The sequence below is a fragment of the Amblyomma americanum genome, chromosome 5 (assembly GCF_052857255.1).
Source record: "Amblyomma americanum isolate KBUSLIRL-KWMA chromosome 5, ASM5285725v1, whole genome shotgun sequence".
Taxonomy (NCBI): domain Eukaryota; kingdom Metazoa; phylum Arthropoda; class Arachnida; order Ixodida; family Ixodidae; genus Amblyomma; species Amblyomma americanum.
In genome coordinates this window covers 182,316,693-182,332,638 of record NC_135501.1, presented here as the reverse complement: position 1 = coordinate 182,332,638, position 15,946 = coordinate 182,316,693, and the positions used below count along the sequence as shown (strand labels likewise).

The 15,946-nt window shown below is 45.5% G+C and overlaps 1 protein-coding gene across 1 annotated transcript in view; it reads left to right on the top strand.

The window, feature by feature from the left end:
* Positions 1 to 15,946, top strand: part of LOC144135387 (uncharacterized) — a 55,159-nt gene that overhangs the window by 1,231 nt on the left and 37,982 nt on the right. The gene's annotated exons all lie outside the window — the stretch shown is intronic.

Here is a 15,946-nt window from a genome sequence, read left to right as displayed (position 1 = left end):
ATAGTCAGGTTTTCCTCGGGTGAAAGGTGTGTGCGGGAGGCAGTTCCCTTTATTTTGGTTCAAATCGCTGTGAATGTGACGTGGAAAAAAAAAGTACTCAGAAGCCGATATTGTTAAGCTTATTGAGATGCCCGACAGGTAGTCCGCATCCTGGTTGGTTTGAACCTTGTCCAAATCATAAGCTTTTAACCTAGACACCAGGTTTTTTTTTGGACCTAGGTGTGATGGAAAATTTTGCGACCAGTACGGAATAGTGGATGAAGGCGCAAAAAAAAAAAGTCCATTAACCGTGGCGACAAAAAGGGCACAAACCGGTTTTCAGCCAATGCTTCATGAATAAATCACGCTTATTCACATTTGTAACGAGAGTAGCTATAGCAGGAATATACTGAAGGCCTACCACTTTCTAAAGACGAAGAAGCTACTTTAACAGAAAAGGCAGCTTTTAAAAGGGAGAAAAGAGTCAAATATTTGACAGGTGTCGCCACCACTGCCCGTTTACACACGTGCACTGCGGTGACATTAATAATAATAATAATAATAATAATAATAATAATAATAATAATAATAATAATAATAATAATAATAATAATAATAATAATAATAATAATAATAATAATAATAATAATAATAATTGGTTTTTCTGGGAAAGGAAATGGCGCAGTATCTGTCTCATATATCGTTAAGTGAGCTTTTTATTCGTATGGCACAGAAAACGAAGGGGGACGCGCCAGAATGGTAGGACAATTTCTGCATAGTTACCATTGTTAACTTTATCACACAAAGAGAGAGGCAACGAAAACTAAATGCGGAAAATTAAATGAGGCAAACCCACGTCACTCGACGTCATCGACAACGTCACGGGTTACAGTCGGAGGGGTGGGAAAAATGCTTCAACTTTAAATTATATCTCCGCAAATAAAGCGTGTCTTGCTGCCGACAGAATCTCGGATTGCGTCAGGTATCAGTGTGTACTAAGAAACACCTGATGAAGTCCATCAAATTTTTCTTCTTTGTACAATCTGATACTTGGATACCTGGTCCTCAGTGCTTCTTTAAAGGATACAATAAATAATCTGGTGGCAATTTTAGCACAGGCGTGCTAGCAATCTTAAGCGTGATTAATAAATCCGATATATATATATATATATATATATATATATATATATATATATATATATATATATATATATATATATATATATATATATATATATATATATATATATATATATAGCAGACAAGGCATATGAAATGAGGGGCTCGTTTGACAAACATATTAAGGAAGCCAACAGTCAACGAAACTAAGGCACATAGGGGAATGTTTCTAATCTGTTTTTTTTTATTATTTGTAGTGGCAATTAATCGGTGTTTAAAGAAAATTACTTATAAAGCAGCAGAAAAAACAACCATGCCGCCGGTGGGATCCGAACCCACGACCTCCGAATATCGCGTCTGGTGCTCTTACCAACTGAGCTACGGCGACGGCTGTCCAATCTGCTGCTCACGTGGGTATCTATGTCTTACTTGTAAGCGAACCTTGAGAGTGTTCACCAGCGCCACCCTCGTCCATAGCGGTGGACGTGGCACGTCCTGTAATACCTGTATATATTATATTATATATATATATATATATATATATATATATATATATATATATATATATATATATATATATATATATATATATATATATATATATATATACATGACCCTTGTTATGTTTTTAAGCGTGTTTTTAAGCGTCTTTTCGCTTCACTATTTACTACCCTGTCCCGTATATTTCCCCCGCTGCATCTCAGGTGCTTAAGACAGTGGGTAGTAGTTGCCACGGCCGGCACTCACCTTTTCGTTCCATTACGTTTTTGCTTTATCTTCAATAAAAACCACCACTCTTGTGATGATTTGGAAACTATATTAGTAAGAAGTGACGAAGGTGCGAATCTTAGCTAGAAATGCGCACAGTATTTTTTCTTCGCAGCAACTCCGTTAGTACAATACTGGCAGCAAGTATTTACTCATTCTTTTTGCATCCTACCATGGTATTTACGAGAGAAGTGTTGGAGACAATATTTCAGCACTGATTGCTGACAATCGCGAGGTAGTCGAATGAGCCGCTTTTTTGTCTGAAGAATTGCCAGCCTCGGTTTTTTATACAGCGAGAGACACCAGGTTGCAAGTAATGGGGTTGGTCTAACTGAGAGAGAGAGAGGGGGGGGGGGTGCGCACAAACATAAAAAGTGCGCGTTTTGTTACAGGCATGGTAGCTTGTTTAGCTGGTCGTCATCTCACTGCGACCTTGTGCGCCTATCGATTGCAGTGAAGTTTGACAATTACGCGCGTCGCTCAGCTGAAGCAATGACCGCAGCTTGCTTGCTTCATGAAACTCAAGCTGTTTTTGGAAGTTTAGTGCCACGTTCACAACTGACAGAAATCTCGAAGCGGGCGATGGAAAGACACTTGATGGTAAATGCGTGAATGTTAGCACTTTGTGCACACATATTTTCACTTGCTGGTTGCACTTGCTGGTTGCACTTGCTGGTTGCACTTGATGGTGATTGGCTACACACGCGAAAGTTTAGAAATGCGGCCGGAACAGCTGCCTTCAGTTTTAATGGGCATGTCCAAATATGATCGTGGTTCCGATGCAACTGACTCCTCTTTTCTGAGCGTGGTTGCTGGAGTTTCATTTGACGTTCGGTTCCCAATGCTGCTGTATCAGAGTAGTGATGTTTTACAACCTCTGCGTAAGGCGTCATGACTATCTGCTTCAGTTCAGTCCAGTTCACTCAGTTCAGTTCGGTACAGTACAGTGTAGAACAGTACAGTTCAGTTAAGTTTAATTTCATTATTTATTTTGAAAAGAAAGTGGAAGACGTGGCAAAAGGCATGAAGCCTGATGATGCTTCGGTTCCCAGCTGAAGCTGACAACAGGCATACTCTTCGGAATATATTCTCCGGGAGTCCCCCTGTTACTAATAGCACAAACGTAAGACATAAACACAAGGAACATATCAACACGTTATATACGCTGTAAGTTAACAGAAATTGTTGCGCTGGAAACGGTACATGTTATAATGTGCGACAACGTATTGGTGAAGAACCGAAACAAATGCATCGAATGAGCTTGGCTATGATTTTAAGACAAGCGACACCATTACAGGAACTCCAGCAAAAGCTGAAATCATCATAATCACCACCTCAACCATCATTATCACAATCCTTATTGCCATCATTATCCGAACTACGCACATTACAGCACCAAAGCTTTCTCCGATTCTCTGCACTTGGCCAATTATGGGTTAAAACCGCCCCCTTATACCAACGAGATTTTCCAGACTCATTACTGCGTCTAGCTCTCTGCCGCCCCATGTATGCCTATTTCTCCCGTTGCAGTTCCTTTTTTCTTTGTAACAGATGAATAATAATAATAATAATAATAATAATAATAATAATAATAATAATAATAATAATAATAATAATAATAATAATAATAATAATAATAATAATAATAATAATAATAATAATAATAATAATTGGTTTTTGGTGGAAAGGAAATGGCGCAGTATCTGTCTCATATATCGTTGGACACCTGAACCGCGCCGTAAGGGAAGGGATAAAGGAGGGAGTGACAGAATAAAGGAAGAATAGGTGCCGTAGTGGAGGGCTCCGGAATAATTTCGACCACCTGGGGGTCTTTAGCGTGCACTGACATCGCACAGCACACGGGCGCCTTAGCGTTTTTCCTCCATAAAAACGCAGCCGCCGCGGTCGGGTTCGAACCCGGGAACTCCGGATCAGTAGTCGAGCGCCCTAACCACTGAGCCACCGCGGCGGGTCAGCAACAGATGACCGGTAGACTGTTTTTTTTTTCATAGCGTTGTTTATTGCCTCTGGGCATAAGGGGAGTCGGGGGAGAAAAGAGAAAGGAAAGGAACGAGTGTGTGGGTGTTAAATATAGCAGGAAGGGCGAGTCGATCTAATGAAGGCGAGGAGGGAGCGGTGATGTGGTAGACTGTTCTACGCTTCAATTGTTCAACCCGTGTTCACTTCCTTTTTCTGGTTTCAATGTAATCGACTTCGCTTAAAATGTGATACTTCAACAACACTGTGCGTCGGGATATTTTGCTTCCCGAGGGTGTGAGTAATCATGGACACCATTTGCCACCACCGTTCAAAATGCGTGAGCTGATAGAACGAGGGGTCTTGATCATTAAATTACCAATAAGTTGACGCAAGCGTTGGGGAGATACCGCCTCTAAAACGTTCTTGGGCCGCTTTTTTCATTTTAAACTACTGACACCCCCCCCCCCCCCATACACACACACGCACGCAGACAAATTAACAAACAAACACAGCTGTCTGTTTGGCATATCCAGGATGCGTCCTAAACGCTTCGGATTTATAGGGACTCCGATAACTGCACCTATATAGCATACTGTAAGGTGGACATTAATCTAGCATCGGCAGGAAAAGTAAATGCGCCACGAAAAGAATTTTAAAATTTTAACTAGTGCAGTTTAACATTGTAGTCAGAAAACGACGACCGCGACAAGCAAGGTATACAACATGCTTCTTAGCGCCTACTGATTCAAGAAATAAGTTTAATCCGCTTCCTGGTTCGTTTAACATTTTTTCTTACCGATCATCATCACAATAATAATCATCATCATCATCATGACTACACTCAGTGCAAGGACAGAGGCCTCTCCAATGTCTCTCCAATCAACCCTGTCCTTTGCCAGCTGCGGCCACCGTATCCCCGCAAACTTCTTAATCTCATTCGCCCACCTAACCTTCTGCCGCCACCTGCTACACTTGCCTTCTCTTGGAGTCCACTCCGTTACCCTTAAGGACCAGCGGTTATCTTGCCTTCGCATTACATGCCCTGCCCAAGCCCATTTTTTCCTATTGATTTCGACTAGGATGTCATTAACCCGCGTTTGTTCCCTCACCCACTCTGCCTCCTTCCGCTCTCTTAACGTTATACCTATCATTTTTACTTTCATGGCTCGCTGCGTTGTTCTTAACTTAAGCTGAACCCTTTTCGTTAGCCTCCACGTTTCTGCCCCGTAGGTGTGTACCGGTAATATACAGCTGTTGTACACTTTTCTCTTGAGGGGTATTGGTAACCTGCTATTCATGATCTGAGATAACCTGGCTTATGCGCTCCACCCCACTCTTATCCTTCTAGTTATTTCCCTCTCTTGATCCGGATCAGCTGTCACTACCTGCCCTAAGTAGACGGATTCCTTTACCACTTCCAGCGCCTCGCTTCCAATTGTGAACTGCTGTTCCTTACTAGGCTGTTCAACATTACTTTGGCTTTCTGCATGATAATTTTTAGACCCACCGTGTTGCATTGCCTATCTAAATCATTTCATTAATCATGCTTTGCAGTTCATATCGTGAGTGACTCAGAAAGGCAATGTCGTCAGCGAATCACATATTATTTAGGAATTCTCCATTAACTCTTATCCAACTGTTCCCAATTAGGCCTCGGAATACCTCCTGTAAACAGGCGGTGAATAGCATTGGCCATATCGCATCTCCTTGCCTGACGCCCTTCCTTATTGGAATTTTATTGCTGACTTTATGGAGGACTATGGTAGCTGTACAGTTGCTATAGATATCTTCCAGTATTTTCACATAAGGTTCTTCTACCGCCTGATTTCGCAATGCCTGTATGACAGCTAAGGTTTCCACCGAGTCGAATGCTTTCTCGTAATAAATGAAGGCTATACATATGGGTTGGTTATATTCTGCGCATTTCTCTATCACCTGATTGATAGTGTGAATATGATCTATTGTTGAATATCCTTTACGAAAGCCTGCCTGGCCATTTGGTTGATTAAAGTCTAAGGTTGCCTTGACTCTATTAGCGATTACCTTAGTAAATACCTTATAGGCAACGGACAGTAAGCTGATCGCTCTGTCATTTTCAAGTCCTTGGCGTCTCCTTTCTTATGAATTAAGATAATATTTGCGTTCTTCCAAGCTTCTGGTGCGGTCGTGGCCATAAGGCATTGCGTATACAGGGTGGCTAGTTTTTATAGCACAATTTCCTCTCCGTCCTTCAACAGATCTGCTGTTACCTGATCCTCCCCAGCTGCTTTTCCCCTTTGCATTGCTCCTAAGGTTTTCTTTACTTCCTCTTTCGTCACTGGCGGGATGGCGCATTGCTGTGCGCTACTGTCTTTCTCATTAACGCTTTGATTACATTCACTACTGTATAGATCTGCGTAGAACTCTTCGGGTACTTTAACTATCTTATCCATATTGGTAATAACATTGCCCTCCTTGTCTCTTAACGTATACATCTGATTTTTACCAATTCCTAGTTTCCTCTTCCCCGCTTTCAGGCTACCTCCGTTCTTTAGAGCATGCTCGATCCTCTCCATATTAAACTTCGTCATGTCGGCTACCTTGCGCTTATTTATAAACTTCGATAGCTCTGCTATATCTATCCTGTCTGTAGGGTTAGATGCCCTCATGCTTTGGCGTTTCTTAATCAGATCTTTAGTCTCCCGAGATAGCTTTCCGGTATCCTGTCGAACCGTCCTTCCGCCTACCTCTACTGCGCACTCCGTAATTATTGATGTCAGATTATCGTGCATTGTATGAACATCAAGATCGTCTTCCTCAGTTAAGGCCGAATATCTGTTTTGCAGCGCTATCCTAAACTCCTGTGCTTTCCCTCTTACGGCTAACTCGTTAATGGTCTTCTTCTTCACTAGCTTCTTCCGTTCCCTCTTCAAGTCTAAGCTAATTCGAGACCTTACCATTCTGTGGTCGCTACAGCGCACCTTTCCGATGACGTCTACATCCTGAACATTGCCAGGTTGAGCGCATAGTATGAAGTCGATTTCATTCATATAATAGATTTCATATAATAGATAAAATAGAGCGCTGGTTTTTGTCTGCCCTAGCCGCATGTGTTATCTTCAGTTTTGGAACGCTACTCCGATGCAACGAGCGATCGGCGAACCCGACCGCGGCGGCTGCGTTTTTATGGAGGAAAAACGCTAAGGCGCCCGTGTGCTGTGCGATGTCAGTGCACGTTAAAGATCCCCAGGTGGTCGAAATTATACCGGAGCCCTCCACTACATCTACATCATCATCATCATCATCATCATCATCATCCTTTCTTATTTCACTCCCTCCTTTACCCTCCCCTTCCGGCGCGGTTCAGGTGTCCAACGATATATGAGACAGATACTGCGCCATTTCCTTTCCCCCAAAACCAATTACTATTATTAATCCTTCTTCATCTTATTGTCCTGCTTTGTTTATGCCGACCCTTTGTCCTCTGCTAAAGGCCTCTTTCTGGTTCCTCGATATAGCCACATCATCGCCATCGTCATCGGTGTTATCAGTACACACGCAACTGCGTCGCGGGCCATTACATATTACAAGTTATTTTTCATAAGTGATGGTCATGATATAGCGCGATCGCTCCGCCCCGCTCCACTCCACGCGTCGACGTGTTATAACCATCCAGTAACGCGTCCGCGGCACCAAGCGATCGTCCCGACCGATTATTTCCGCACTTCCGTTCCATAAAGGAACTTGCGTGGGTCGTTGGTGTAAGACGTTATACTTCTAGTTAGCAGTAGCCGCTGTAATTAGTGTGCCTTCGTCTGGCATGGTTTACGCGTAACAAAGCTATATCGCCACTCATCTCCAACATTCTAGGACAAAAACTTTGAAAACTGGAATATTATAAGACACTCTTATAGAAATATTGCAGGCAATGGTCCGCTCTTCTGATATGCGGCAAAATCTTTCTTTTAAAGTGTTTCCATCGATCGCATCGAACACGCAGTTGAGACTGCCGTAAAAAACCAATGAGAAACGCTTTTGGTGATATCAAAAGCGTTAACAAAAAACAAAAAGAAAACAAGACTGCCGTCGGGTGATGTGCGGATGCGAGGATTCTTACATTGAAATCTTACATTATATGAAAAAATTGCGTTCATAAACGGTTTCCCTCTCAAAAATGCTTTTGTCCAGAATTGTTGCGTATGTACTCGCGAAACCACCTATTTCTTCCTTTCTTCTTTCGCTCGCTCCCTTATCCCTTCCCATACGGCGCGGTTCAGGTGTCCAACGATATATGAGACAGATACTGCGCCATTTCCTTTCCCCAAGAAAGCCAATTATTATTATTATTTACCCAAATCATCGAAGTAATGTTGGAAATGTTATTTTTGAAATGCGTAGTGATGAACAATTTTCATATGCTCCTGCATCCGAATTGCTCTTTTCTGAGGTGCGAGTGAGTTTTATAGCCTGATACAACTCAAGAACGAAGCGCCTTATTTTTCCGTCAAGGGAGCCCCTTTCCAGCCAATGGCGTCGGTCGATTTTCGTGAGTCTGCTAGCTTGACAATGCAGGGAGTGGCCGATGAAAGGAGGTAGTCGCCTCTCTGCACTGTCACGCCGCTCTCTGCATTGTTACTCATGCAGGTTCATGAGAATCGGCCGACGCCATTGGCTGGAAAGGGGTCCTTTGAGGGGGAAAAGCCGCTTCCTTCTTGAGTTGTATGCGACTATAGTCGAGTCGAAAATGGTTCAAAAAACTTGTTAACCCGTTTATGAGTCGCAAAGCGCGTATAGCTCTAGTTAACGGCTTTTCCAACTCCCTGCCTCTACAGCATCTCTGGTGCCTGGGAATAGAAGTTCATTTTCGCGCACCTTTCATTTCATGTAGCTTTTCCTTTCTGCGTTCGCTTTCGGAGTAATAAAGGTGAGCCTAATATAGAAGAAAAAAAAACTAAAGAGCCGTGATTTAGGAGTTCGTTGCCCTCAAAAGAAGTATTTAATCCGTCTACTCTAGGTCAATTATTTTCGTCGTGCGGGACTCCCGTGAGCCGAGGACAGAGCTCGCCACGCTTGATAAAGTTATCTCCCTCAGAACGAAAACGGCTGTAATACGAGTCACGGCAGAATCCCTCACGAAAAACAAAGGCCGAAAAAAAAAAAGGTTCGTGATGAAGAAAAGGAACTTAAAACTGGAGAGATTAGAAAAGAAACTTCGAACACTTTGAAGCCAGAGTTCCGCAGAAAAACCGCACTCCGCAGCAAGAAAACCAAGTCTTCCTCTTCGTCGGCCTGATTTCTTCTTTGTTTTTCTTTTCCCGTCCGGTCACGCGCACGCGAACCGCTAGCCGAGCTTGCGCTCGAAAGCGCGCCAGTAAGCGGCTAAATCGTTCTTGTAGTTTTCTTTTTTTGTTTCCTTTTTCGCTTATCCGCACCAAGTTGGCGGGAAGCGAAAAAGGGCTATTCCTGTCCCAATCCGCACGGCTGGGTTGATGCTTTCCGAGCAGGAAGCAAGCAGACGGCGAGCAGACGGAACGCAGCCGCGAGATTGTGTCGTCGTCGTCTGCAGCAGACGCCGCGGGGCGCAAGGACCTGATGACGCCATTAATAGGGCCCATTGCGAAACTGTCCGCAGCCTGCGTAGTTACGAAAGAAAAAAAAAATGGCTGGCGGTATAGCATTGCTACAATCACGAAATGTCGTGCGAAAGCACAGTTTTTTTTTGCAGGTGCACACCATCGCCACGTATCTCAAAGCGCGATTGAGGTGTCCACTGACCCAGGGTGCCAGTTATGCGAGTCTTCAACGTTTTCATCGTCATTTCTAATTTACCCAACGTACAGCGGCGGCCTGCGCTCCAGTGCCGCGTTTCTGCATCAATGTTGCCAATGCACATTGCCCTAGTGCCGTGTTTCTGCCACAACATTGTCCACGCCAAAGCACTCGGCGCACATATATGTGCAATGCATAGCGCGAGAGTTTTGCAGTTTAACAGGTGGCATATTTGGCTGCGGCGGTGGCCTGGTGCTCTCGCGTAGTGGCCAGCTAAGCTGATCTGTTCGCGCTGCCATGGGTTCGAATCCCAGTCGAGGATATATGACTTATTTTTATATATTTATTTGGCTTGGAACAAACACCGCAGTATTTTGCATGGGGTTTACCCATCGGAACAGTACTCCCGCACTAAAATGCCCTGCCGGTTGGCTCAACTCTTGAAAGTTAGTCCTGTCACACATGCGGTCGAGCAAATAAACTGAGGGTTGTAGCGGACTTTGACTCTAGGCGACACATGGCCGTTATTCGCTGCGCAGGGGACGTGTATCGCGTAGTCGGCGACGAAGGTCTTTAGGACGCATGAGCCGCAAACGAAGCTGATAGCTCCGTTATTAGCCGTCGGATCGAGACCACGCTTGTCGATGTCAAAATCAAACTGACGTTCCTTAACCTGTGGTAGTGAAACGATGTGATCGCTCACAAACATGGCGCCTGTAGGCCTAAACCGCTTCCTTAGCGTCCTAGAGAGCAGGGAAACATTTTATTGACTCAAGGGTGTTCAGGGCACGGAAGCCCCTGGGCATACGCACGGCACAACTGCACTCAAACGTTCATGAGTCCATGACGTTGGCGGCTTGGTTCGGTGCGGTCTTCTGCGTGTCCAGAATTCGTGTCGTGATAAGAAAGCCCGCGTTACAGATCAGATTTTCTCATAAGGCGCGCAAGATTCATCCTTTGTCAAAAGTTTAGAGGACGGCCGAGTGTGGATCTGGGCCGCGTCGTGTGACTTGTACATCTGCAGCGTTTCAAACCTCTTGAAAGTGAAATGAGCTCGGGTCCTTCTTCCCCAGAAAGTTAGAACTGCCACGGATGTTGCAAGCATCCCACTAAACGGTTTAAAATTGGTCTAAATCCACACGAAGTTGACGGAAAGCGAAAAACGGCTATTCCGGTCCCGATCCGCACGGCCAGGCTGATTGCTTTACGAGCAGGAAGCAAGCAGGCGATGGACAGACGAAATCCGGCACCGACATTGTGCCGTCGTCGTCTGGAGCAGACGCTGCAGGGCACATTGACTCGGTGGCGCCTTTAATAGCACCGGCTAGGAAACTGTCCGACACCCACGTAGTTCAGAAGAATGTGACATGCTGATTGACTGAACTCTTAGAAGTTAGTCCTGCCGCATGTATGGTCAGGCAAATGAAGCGAGACAAGTAAACTGAATGAGACAAGCAAACCCACTAAAAGGTTTAAAAGAACTCCCCCCCCCCCCCCCCCCCCCACCTCCAGTCTCTAAATTTTTTTTTTGACGAAGGCTGTACCTTTTAGATTTGTCTCAACTGCAGCTGAAACTACACGCATTGCATCTATACCCACTTACAAGAGCATCTGAATGCCTCCGAACAAGTTTTGTTTTTTCACAAGCGCAGCACATTGGTAATGATGAAGTCGTTGCTATTCTTTGCTGTTAGTGAGGGCGGCGTTTCTGGTTTAGCCGCTCAAGACTGGAAATGCTCCACGCGCTCTACCAGGAGAAGGCTGCTTGCTGAAAAACCTGTCGGGATCGTGACCGGTTCTCTTTAGCCTACGCGCAGATCTCAACGCACGGCTGTTCCGTCACATTCTCTCCGACGAAACTCGGTCACCGCAACCGGGACCTAATGCCCGTATAGCAGAACACACCTGGGCTATAAATCCCAGAACAGAAAGGCAAATCTGCGCTTGCCACAGAAATAATTTTTCCACCTTTTCGTACGGGAACTGGTAGCTCCTCATCTGTATGTATGGCAGCCGTTCAAGGTATCCGAGTGCTGCAATGATATTTTCGTATTCAGTGCCATGTAGTCAGTCTTAGTGATGAAATTATACTTACTGTTCGCTGGAGCCTGTTGCAGCCCTTAACGCACTAGAAATCCGACTTGTCAACGGATCGCATTGCAAAAGTATTCGTTAACCACAGCCACCCGCTGTGGTAGCCTGGTTGCGTACGTGCGATGTTGCGACAATTATTCCACTTCACATGCAGGGGAATGTTGTGGTTAGAACTATGCTCCAGCCTTATTGTGGAGTGTTTGTCTTAACTGGTTTAATTCCTTTGGAGTGTAAATACTGCACTCTCCCGTATTAAATCGCCACGTAATTCCAAGCGCACTGATGCGTTTTCGCAGGTGTAGTTAGTATAATATACAGCAGCGGTAGGCGGAAGAGAGGGTTAATTAAAGATCATTTGAGGGTCTTTGTTCTGCATTAGCCTTGGCACATCTGATGATTACCTTTGGGCGAATACAAAGCTCAAGCCTGCACGTGGGAATGCTTCTGTTTTAATACAGCGTTGTTGTAGCGGAAAAGGGGTGCTTGATATCCCATATCTCTAGCGACTTTCAATAAGTTTCGGTTAAGACAAATTGGAAAGTGGGCGGAGGTAAAAATGTTCGGTTTTATTGTTGCCTCTTGATGTCTACTGTGCAGATAAGGCAGGAAAACGGTACTCTTAACACAAAACAAGTTCAAAAAGAGACAGGAGGTAAGTCGCATCCTGGAAACCGTTGTTTCGACAATATGACTTGCCTTTGGAAGACAAGTCCTCTTGTCGGAACACTGGATGTGGGACTAAGATTCTCCTGCCGCCCCTTCAATTGTTTCTGCTCCCCTCTTCTCTGTTATTTATGGCTCCTCGCTTAGCATTCTTTGTTAATACGACTATTAAAACGTAATCTGAGACGAAATACTGGCTGGCGGTTTAGCATGCTAAGCACGAAATATTTTGCGAAAAGATAGTTTTTTTGTAAGTGGACACCATCGCCACGTACCTCAAAGCGCGATTGAGGTGTCCACTGACCAACGGAGCCAGTTGTGCGCCTTTCCTTCCCTCAAAATCAACGCAGTGTAAACCTTCGAACCAGACCGCGGCAGCTGCGTTTTTATGGAGGCAGAACGCCAAAGCGCCCGTGCGCTGTGCGATGTCAGTGCACGTTAAAGATCCCCAGGTGGTCGAAATTATTCCGGAGTCCTCCACTACGGCACCTCTTTCTTCCTTTCTTCTTTCACTCCCTCCTCTATCCCTTCCCTTACGGCGCGGTTCAGGTGTCCAAAGATATACGAGACAGATACTGCGCCATTTCCGTTCCCCAGAAAACCAATTATTCTTCTTCTTATTATTATTATTACTGCGTGTTTATAGCGTTGTGTACTAAGTTATCAGTTCTAGAGGGTTTTTGTTCAACCGTATGCACGAAGCTTCCCTTTCTACATATTGTTCACGCAAATTAAAAAAAAAATAATAAAGGGAAAACATCCGGCTTCTTTCGAATGTGAAACTTTCGTGCCTTTTCGAACAGCTAAAATTACGTGCGCGTTACGCAGAAAGGCCTTCCTTCCTCCTTTGGTGCCCGGACGTTTCGCGCGCCTTTTTCCCCCATGTTTGTTGCTCGGGTCTCCCAGTGGGACGCCGACCTGTCTGCTCTGTGGGCAGCTTTGTATAACCGGCCCGGGCGGCCGCGAGGGGCGTGCTGCTCTCGCTGTTCGGTAGATGACGACACAGATTTCACGCTCTGATATCGGGCGCGCGCGAACGGGGCCCGCGCTTTGCGTAAGACCGCGTGAAATCACCCCTCCGCCCTCCCGCTTGCTTAGCCGCTCCCCCGTTTCGCCGCTCGCTCCGCCAGGAGTATAGGGGCGCGCGATTAATCCGATTCCTTCGCTCCGATGCGATGGCCCGCATCTGTGTTTACGCAAAGGCCTCGCAATCGCGCATTGACTCCGCGCCTTAATTGGCCGGCTCGGTCGTATTCGCGCGCGTGGCCCCGAAGGGCCAATTAGGTCCGGGTCGGGGGTAGCGGCTGGTGAGTGACTCATAACGGCTGTTGCAATGGCAGACTCTTCCTTCATGTCGCGGCGGCTGCGTTTCGATGGAGGCGAAACGCTAGGGCGCCGGTGTGCATTGCGATGTCAGCGGACGTAGAGATCCCCAGGTGGCCAAAATTATTCCGGCGCCCTCCACAACGGCACCTCTTTCTTCCTTTCCTCTTTCACGCCCTTCTTTATCCCTTCCCTTACGGCGCGGTTCAGGTGTCCACCGATATGTGAGACAGATACTGCGCCATTTCCTTTCCCCAACAATAGCCGCCGCGGTGGCTGAGTGGTTACGGCGCTCGGCTGCCGGCCCGAAAGACGCGGGTTCGATCCCGGCCGCGGCGGTCGAATTTCGATGGAGGCGAAATTCTAGAGGCCCTTGTACTGTGCGATGTCAGTGCATGTTAAAGAACCCCAGGTGGTCGAAATTTCCGGAGTCCTTGACTACGGCGTCTCTCATAGCCTGAGTCGCTTTGGGACGGTCAACCCCCCATGAACCAACCCTAAACCAAACCTTTCCCCAACAACCAATTTTCATTTTTTTCCTTCATGGCGATGGCGGCGTGGATGAGGATTTTTGGAGTTTAGAGAGTTGTAATCATCGTAGTGGTAGTAATATTGATTGAAAACATCTTTATTTGCTGAATATTCGTAGAACACGTGGGTGGTCCGCCTAGTCCACTTATTATTGCTGCTGTGCTGGCCCTCCCCACCAGCCAGTGCTCATGGTCAGGATCATCGCTGAGCAGAACAGCCTCCCACTGTTCCTCTGAGGGGTTTGGAATGGTGTCAACTATGTGGCTCCGGAGGGCTCCATAATAATTTCGGCCATCTCGGGATCTTTAACGTGCATCATTTCATTTCTCCATTCTGCCTGCTGTCCTTTATTTCCGCTGCCCCAGCTCAGGTGCTTCAGTATCGATGGCAGATGCCGGGGCTAGCAAAAATCTTTTCCTTCCTTTTTACTATTATTTTAATAAAACCACTACCACCACCACCACTGTATATGCAAATTCCTTTCGTCTCCGCGTCTTCTATGCAATAGCGCAAACTGCTCCTCGTCCGGTAGAAAAGCCGTCACCGTGACCTGTAGGATTGAGAGGAAGGCCTTGTGTGATGACCTCGGATAACAATTCATTGTGCTGTCATGAAAAAATTGTAGGAATAATGCGCGATGACGGTGTGGTACGAATGCTTGAGAACTGCACGGACATAAATTGCCAACCCATCCATCAGTCTTATGTGCGTTCCTTAATATGGCTTAGAAATAGCAGAGCGCACGCTCGTTTAACTTTTTATAACTGTCCCTTTCGCGTGCTTCTTCATAGTATATACATTCATGCATATCACTGCCATGTGTACATAATCATCATGACCCATTTTGTGTTGTACTTGGGTGATGTGTACTCTGTCTTGCGTCTCGTTAACGCTCGTTCTAATGTCTATGCAATTGTAAATGTCAAATAAACTTCTCATAATAATAATAATAATAATAATAATAATAATAATAATAATAATAATAATAATAATAATAATAATAATAATAATAATAATAATTAATAATAATAATTAATAATAAAATTGCCTGAACCGCGCCGTAAGGGAACGGATAAAGGAGGGAATGAAAGAAGAAATGAAGGGAGAGGTGCCGTAGTGGAGAGCTCCGGAATAATTTCGACCACCTGGGGACCTTTAACGTGCACTGACATCGTACAGCACACGGTCGCCTTATCGTTTTGCCTCCATAAAAACGCAGCCGCCGCGGTCGCGTTCGAACCCGGGAACTCCGGATCAGTAGCCGAGCGCCCTAACCACTGAGCCACCGCGGCGGGGAAATAAACTTCTAACCGCATTTCTTCGCTCTCTGCTCGTGGCAGCGTTTGCGGCTCAGCGCGAGCCAGTGGGCAGGCCCGTGCACTTCACTTTCTATTGTTTGAGTCACAACTACACTGAACGTTATCGCGTGAATTCTTAAAACAGCCATAGTAGCAGCATCCCTAGCAATAGTATTAGTCGCAGTTAACAGAAGTTGTAGTAGCGGCAGTAGCAGCGGTAGTGGTTGCAATAACAGTACTGACAGGACCAGGGTGAACGACGTCTATTGGGAGTAGCGTTGCGTGCAGGTCAAAGAGGCGTAGCTGGTGGCTCGCGATCATTTTGTAGGTATGTGCGGAGGCAAGTGCACTAAACGAAGTTGAAAAAAATTGAAAATTGGTTTTTGGGGAAAGGAAACAGCGCAGTATCTGTCTCACATATCGGTGGACACCTGAACCGCGCC